Source organism: Balaenoptera borealis, assembly GCF_965194805.1.
Source record: "Balaenoptera borealis genome assembly, chromosome: 2".
In the NCBI taxonomy this organism is placed as follows: domain Eukaryota; kingdom Metazoa; phylum Chordata; class Mammalia; order Artiodactyla; family Balaenopteridae; genus Balaenoptera; species Balaenoptera borealis.
The window spans coordinates 173024948-173032388 of record NC_138867.1 but is presented as its reverse complement, the minus strand read 5'-3'; positions in this window follow the sequence as shown (position 1 = coordinate 173032388).

The window sequence follows — 7441 nt, the reverse complement described above, 5'->3', positions numbered from 1 at the left end:
ACAAACACTGATTGAGCACCTACTGTATGCCAGGCTGTAGAGACACAGCTGTGAGCAGGAGAAAGCTCTTAGAAGCCGTGAGGCTGTGAAGTCAGAAGGTGTGCGTTTAGAGCCTGCCTGGCCCCCAGTGGCTGCGTGACTGAACCAGTGACTTGACCTCCCCGGGGCCTCATCTGTAACCCACCTCACTGGGTGGTTGTGAAGAGGTCACATACTTTGAAGAGTACCTGGAACAGAATAAGCACCCCAGAAGTGCTGGTATTCTTTTATTTATTGGGGGTCCTGGGGTGGAGGGTGGTCCTAAGTGCAGGTGGGCAAGGGGTAGCCCGAGGGGGGCCCAGGACAGGTGTGGTAATCAGCACGCTGTGGTGGAGAGCAGGTCTGAGCTTGATGGAAAGTCCTGGGTCCCAGTGGACATGTGGGTATGCTGGGTGCCTGACCCTGAAGACCATGCAGATTCCAGGGACCAAGCCAGGGCCAGATGGAGCTCAGGAAGCAGAAAGCAGGATTTGGCCTGTGTGCTCTGATCCTCCCACCCTGTCCTCCAAAGTCAGGGTGTGTGGGGAGAGGGGGGAGGGGCCCGGCTGTGCCTCAGTTTCCTCCTCTGTAAAATGGGGGGAAATTCTCTAGTTGGGAGAGGTCTGGGGAGCATCCTCAATTCAGAGCAAGTACACGATCAACACTGTCTGTATGAAGGGCAATTACACTAGTCCCTGCAGCAAATGGGGGCATTTCAGGCAGTGATGTCACCAGCACACACACTTCACTGCCTCCAACAGCTAGGACTTCGGAGCCAGTGGAAGTGGGTCCTTCCCCTTTCCGGCCCTCAGCTCCTCAGCTGCAAGTTCATAGTCCACACTCACCCTATGGGGCTCTGCGGTTCCCTGAGCTCATGGGCCCCATAAAGAAGCTAGAATCAAACATCTGAGCCTGTGGGATTGTCCCCTCCATCCAGGTCTTTGCACACATGCGTGCATGGGTGCGTGCACGCTCAGTGGCTTTGAGCCCTCTAAGATGGTCCCTTTGCTGGTCCTGTGGCTGAGTGGCTGGGGTGCCATATCCATGCTGTGGGCCACTGAGCGAGGAGACACTGTTTGCCACGGCTCTGGGCATTATCTGGGTTTGGGTTCTGGCCCATCTGATAAGAGATAGGAAAATGGCACCTCCTGGTGGCTTTCATTTGCTTTCTTTGGGTCACCAGGGAGGCTGGGCAACCTTTAAAACACAGAAGTCCTTTCTGGGCGTGGCCTCTGAAGTGCCCAGACATTCAGAGCTGGTGTGACATGTGCCTACCTGGCAGGGTGAGTCCCAGGAGGGAAGGTGGTATCCCCATTAAACTGGCCAACCCCAGGCAGGTGGGTTGTCGTTTGGTGGTTTACAACGCCCTGGTCTCCTACAGCTGGGATGCCCCAAAACCTCAGTTTGGGGCACAAAGCAATTAAGTGACCAGCCAGAGGCCACCCCCAGTAGGTGAATGGCCTAATTGAGATAATTTTTTAATTGAGGTGACAGTCACATAATGGAAAACTAATGATTTGAAGTAAACAATTCAGTGGCATATAGCACAATCACAATGTTGTCAACCATCCCCTCTATCTAGTTCCAGAACATTCCCATCACCCCAAAAGGAAACCCATTCTCATTAGCTGTCACTCCCCATTCCCCATCTCCCTCCAGCCCCTGGTAACCACTAATCTGCTTTTTGACACTATGGATTTGCCTATTCTGGACATTTCATATAAATGGGATCATACGCAATGTGGTCTTTCCAGTCTGGCTTCTCTCACTCAGCATATTTTGAGGTTCCTCCTCATTGCAGCATGTGTCAGTGCTTCATTCCTTGCTACGGCTGAATAATATTCCACATTTTGTTCATCCACTCATCTGCTGATGGACACTTGGGTTGTTTCCACCTTTTGGTGATTGCGACTAGTGCTGCTCTAAACATGGTGTACACCTATTTGAACACCTGGTTTTGATTCTTCTGGGTGGATACCTAGGAGTAGAGTTCCTGGTCATATGATAATTCTAGTCTGTATTTGAACCCAGGCCCTCCAGCCCCAGACTCTGACCTGACGCTTTTGAAGCCACTCTGGCAGTATAGCAGACTCAAACTTCTTTTTTTAAATAAATTTATTTATTATTTTATTTTATTTATTTATTGTTTCTGGCTGCGTTGGGTCTTCGTTGCTGCACGCGGGTTTTTCTCTGGTTGCGGCGAGTGGGGGCTACTCTTCGTTGCGGTTCGCGGGCTTCTCATTCTGGTGGCTTCTCTTGTTGCGGAGCACGGGCTCTAGGCGCGCGGGCTTCAGTAGTTGTGGCATGTGGGCTCAGTAGTTGTGGCTCGCGGTCTCTAGAGCGCAGGCTCAGTAGCTGTGGCACAGAGGCTTAGTTGCTCCACGGCATGTGGGATCTTCCCGGACCAGGGATCGAACCCGTGTCCCCTGCACTGACAGGTGGTTTCTCAATCCCGGCACCACCAGGGAAGCCCCCAGACTCAAACTTCTGACGAGGCAGATCTCGGTTTCCACGTTGCAAGCAGGGCTGGGTGTGACCCAGCTCCCAGGACCCTCACATTCCCTGGGAGATGACACAGGAAGGGGCCCTTGCCTGATGTGGAGGTAGATGGGTGGAGCCACACTCACCAGATCCGGTGTTTGATTCTGGCTCTTTTATGGGGCTCATGAACGCAGGAAAACCAAGGGGACCCCGTAGGATAGGAGAAGACCTTAAGCCCAGGAAACCTCAATGGGCTCCAAAGTTCAAGGGTTTGCCGCCACAAGAAAATGTATGAGCCAGGGCCTCTGAGGCCTGAAGTGTCCCCATATGATGCAGACATTTAATGTCATCGCCCTTCAACCGCTGTAGTGTACATCATGCAGTTGCTCTGTGCTGACCTTGCTCCCCAGACCTGTCCCAGCTAGAGGAACCGGGGTTTAGTTCTTCCACTTTACAGATGAGGAAACTGAGGCACAGCCAGAACCTGCCCCTTTTCCTCCACGGGAAGAAATCGCGATGGGAGAGGAAGCAGGGGATGACTTGAACCATCACCCGGCTCACACCTGTGGACCTGGATCTTCCCCCGCCCCAGAGCTCCCAACTCTAACGTGTCAACACCAGAAACTTCTAGAGACTCAGACGCAGCACACAGCAGGGTTCGAATCTTCACCAGCCCCAATCCCAAGAATCTTCCAATCTGACTTCTGAAAATGCCAGCCCACCGCATCCAGACGTCTGGGGTCTCAGGATAGGTTATCGGGTTCTGAAATATTCTAACCTCTTGAAGAGCCACTAGGTTCAACTTGCCTCCCTGCCCCTCTTTTAATCATTTCTTCATCGAACACACGTTGGACCAACCCTGCCCGGGGCCCTGTGCCGAAGAAGGCGCTGTTTGCACACCTCCAGCCGCAGGGAGCTCACTCCCTGACTGTGAGCAGGACTCAAGTGGGGTCGTGAGCCGGGATAGGGGCGGGGGAGGCTAGAAGCAGCCTGGGTGGTGCGATGCGGTCAGTGGAGGGGAAGGGGCGGGGCCGGGGAGGGAAGAAGGGAGGGGCCGGCAGGAGAACTTGTACTGGGCCCTGCAGAAACGGCCCAGCTGGGAGTGGGGGTTCCGGCGGGAGGCAGGCAGGAAGCAGCGAAGCCGGGAAGGGCGGGGGCACGTGCTCAGGTGAAACTCTTCCTCCTGCTCGCGAGCCAAGAGGAGCAGGGATAGGGGTCGGAGGCTGGACGGCTGTCTGGGGGTGAGTATTGGGGGCCTCGGAGGATCTAGCGGAACCCTGGTCGGGGGCGGAGTTGGGGCTCTAGGGAAGCCCCGGCCGGTCCCTGGGGTCGGGTATCTGCCGCGTTTACCCTGAAGAGGCAGGGAGATCCTGGAGCCCCGGGTCTCAATAACCCTGTTGCCCTCACCCATCGGTAATAGTACTCGTCGGCGTCCCAAGGCCGGCTCAGTCCTGGCCGGGAAGGAAGCCTCACCCACGCCTGGGGAATGGGGGGAGACCGAGGCCACGTGGAGCTGTGGCATCCCTGATCCTGGACAATGTCCCGTCGCAGTCGTGGACACAGTGAAGCGACCCTGGACCCCCGAACCCAGGAGTGGAGGGAGCTTTGTATGCGCTGGCCGTTACTATTACTGTTATCGTTATTGTTGAGATTGTTAGCATACTGATTGAGAGGGTATAGGCAGGAACAGCACCCGGGTTCCCAGGTTGGGTTTATTCTTGTTTCTTGAGGGAACCACTGCTGAACCCCAGCCCTGCCAGGCGGTGGACCAGGTTCCGGCCTGGGCACCCCAGTTCACAGTTTCCTCTGGGATCCATTCAGGTCCCTGCTCAGCCAGTGCCTGGCTGTGTTGCTTGCTTTTGATTGCTCCTGGTCTCTGAATGCACCTCAGTGTCCCCTCTGTGAGGTAGCAAAATGACCCGGCTTCCATGAGGATGCCTGCGGTTTTAGGCAGTGGAAGCTGTTATGATGGGGGCGCTTCTGGCCACTGAAAGACCTCAAGTGAGTGACTGTAGGTCTCTGAGCCTCAGTTTTGCTATGTGTCAAGTGGGGCTCATGATACGGAACTGTGGTGAAGGTGAAATAAGTCAGTAAGTGCAATGGCCACTCAGTGGGGCCCACAGAATGTCAGCCATCACCATAAGTATATTACAGTTACGTCATTAGCCACCTTTCCAGGTTCTCGACCAACTTTCTCTCTGGGTCAGATTTTTTTTTTCATGGCCACTGTTCAGATGGGGAAACTGAAGACCCCTCCCCCTCCCCCCAAGCCAACCCTCCCCTCCCCCCTCTCCCTCCCCCCTACCCTCACCTCCCACCCCCTGGGGCCAAGGCCTCCCTGTTGTCCAGATCTGGAATTCAGAGCCCAGAGGAAGTTCGCTGGATTTGGGGCTGGCCCTGGGGCCACCACTTTCTCCCACGGCCCTTTCAGTTCCCAAGGTGGCCACCGTGACAGGCAGGGCTGAAGAGTCCAGAGGAAGAGGTGTGGCCCCTGTGTCAGGTCACTGGGCCCCCACCTCTTAGCAGCCTAGGTGAGCAGCTCATGTTTGCCCAGCCTAGCCTGGACACCCTCCCTTCCCCTCTCCCTCACCCCCAGGGTGCAGAGAGTGATTCCTGCCAGGTACTCTGGGTGTGGGGGAACTGAGAAGGGGCCTTGGAGCTTCTCTGCTCCAGGCCAGAGCTTGGGGAATCCAGACAAGCCAGCTTGGCCCAGGGACCCTGGTGCTGGGCTGGGTTAGCCCAGGAGGAGGAGATAAGACGTCACTGAGCGTCTTCTCTTCCTGCCAACAGCCTCTGAGGCCCAGAGTGGGGCAATAACTTGCCCCCCACCCCCCATGGGCCAGGGAGAATGCCCATTGTGTTCCCTCCACCTGATGGGAGTCTGGCTCAGCTTGATTGCCCACCATGATAGGGGAACTCACTACCAAGATAACAAACTAAAGGAGGTCCCACTGGGTGGTGGTTAAAGGCGGGGATTGGGCTACCACTTGACCTCCCTTGAATGGGTTCCTTGACCTCTCTGTGTCTCAGTTTCCCCATCAATAAAAATAGGCTAACATAGCCCTACCTCCCAGCACAAGTGTGGAGTGTTGATGAGCTGATGGTGGAAAGGCTGCATGCAGGATCTGGTATAATCATATGTGACTCATTGGTGATATTTATCTTTGCATGAAAGAAATTATGTCGGGCAAAGCCTGGATGAGGGCCCTGACCAGGTGTGGAGGTCCTCCAGAAGGTTCCCAGAGGTTCAATTTGCACATCAGCCCTGGATCATGGGAAGATTCTGAGGTTGAACTGAGATGCACGGCCTGCCTCCCTAGCCTCAGTTTCCCCATCTAGGAAATGAGCCCAGAGATGCCGTTTGAGGCTCAGCTGGGCGCAGGGCTGGCATTTAATCAGGGGCCTACGTCCAGCCTCAGAATCCTTCCTGGACCCATCCTAGGTACCCCGGGCAGTTTCTGCAGTGGGGGAGGGCAGGCTCATCCAATGAGTCATCCGTTAGTAGCCCTGGGACCTGGAAACAGAGGACTCAAGGGTCTAAAGTGTGTGTGTCACCCTGCCCCCTCCCACCCTTTCTTCCACGCCCAGGGGTTCACCAGAGTGAATGTCGGGCGTACATTTGCATAAAACCCACTTACACACATGGTAAGCAGAGTTGGCCCATAATGAGGCTTCCTTACGAGTTATCATTACTGGGCTTTCTCTTCTTTTTTTTTCCTGTTTACAAAAGCAACTCATGGTCCTTGTAAAAAAGGGCCAGCCCGTCATTACTGGAAGGCCAAACTGGTATGAACCGGTGAGGGATCACCCACCGGTCCAGCTCGTCAGTGTTCAAATACCAGCAACCTGGCCGCTGGTAGGTGGGTGCCTTCTCTGTGCCTACCTTGCCCCCCTGGGAACTGGAACAGGGGACCTCCTTGGGAAGCTCAGTGAGAGCCACGGGGGCCCATCCACAGGCCAGTGGTTCGCACCCTCTCCTTCAAGCACCCCTGGCTCCCATCCTTGGGTCTTCATTCCTGGAACTTGCCCTTTTCTGGAAAATTGTCTCATTCGCTGCCTCTGTTCCCCATTAGCCCATTGGCTCCCCAAACATGGTGGTTTGTCTCCATCAACTTGGTTGGGTGCCCAGAACCTAGACCAGGGCGTGGTACACACCAGGTGTTCAGCTCAGAGCAGTGACCAGTGTGCAAGTGACAGTGGTAGCTGCTGCCGCCGATACTAATATCGTCATTGTTGGCACTTCGTATATGTGTGACTTGGAGAAAAGGTCCCCGCTTAGTCCTCTAGCCTTTCCCAGGGCTCAGGGGGTTATACACACAAATGGGGTTCTTCTGTCACCCCCCACCCCTCACCTCTCCTTTTGGCGGCCCCAGAATGTTCCAGGCCCCCATCCCCATCCAGATCCCAGCTGAGGGTCGCTGGGGAGTGGAGGAGCAATGAAAGCCACAGTGGAGCTGACATTTAGCACCTGCTGGGGGTGAACCGTGAGTGGGCAGTGGACACCAAGCAGCTTTGCAGATGAGGCTGCTGAGGCCTGGAGCGGGGAGGGGGGAGCTACTTGCCCCGAGCCCACAGATGCCGGGTCAGGCCTTCCTTCCCCGGGGGCCACGGTGGCTGTCTCAGGAGCATCAGCTCTCTTGGTCCTCACGGCTGCTGGGTGAGGGGGCGGAACGAGCCCTCATGTTCCTGATTCAAAAACTGAGCCCCAGTGACTGGGCTGTTTGGGAGCACCCAGGCCTGTGGGTCCCCGGAGCTGGGGTAAGGAGGGGGGCGGGTGGGTGTGTGTCTGACAGGCCTGGAGAGGGACCCAAGATTCACCCTCTCCAAGCCTCAGTTTCCTCATCTGGAAATTGGGAGCGTCGTGTGGGGAATCACCTTGATGTGATGGAGGCCTCCAAGTCAGTGTCAGGCAAGCCCCCACTGTCTGTGAAATCGTGCAGGG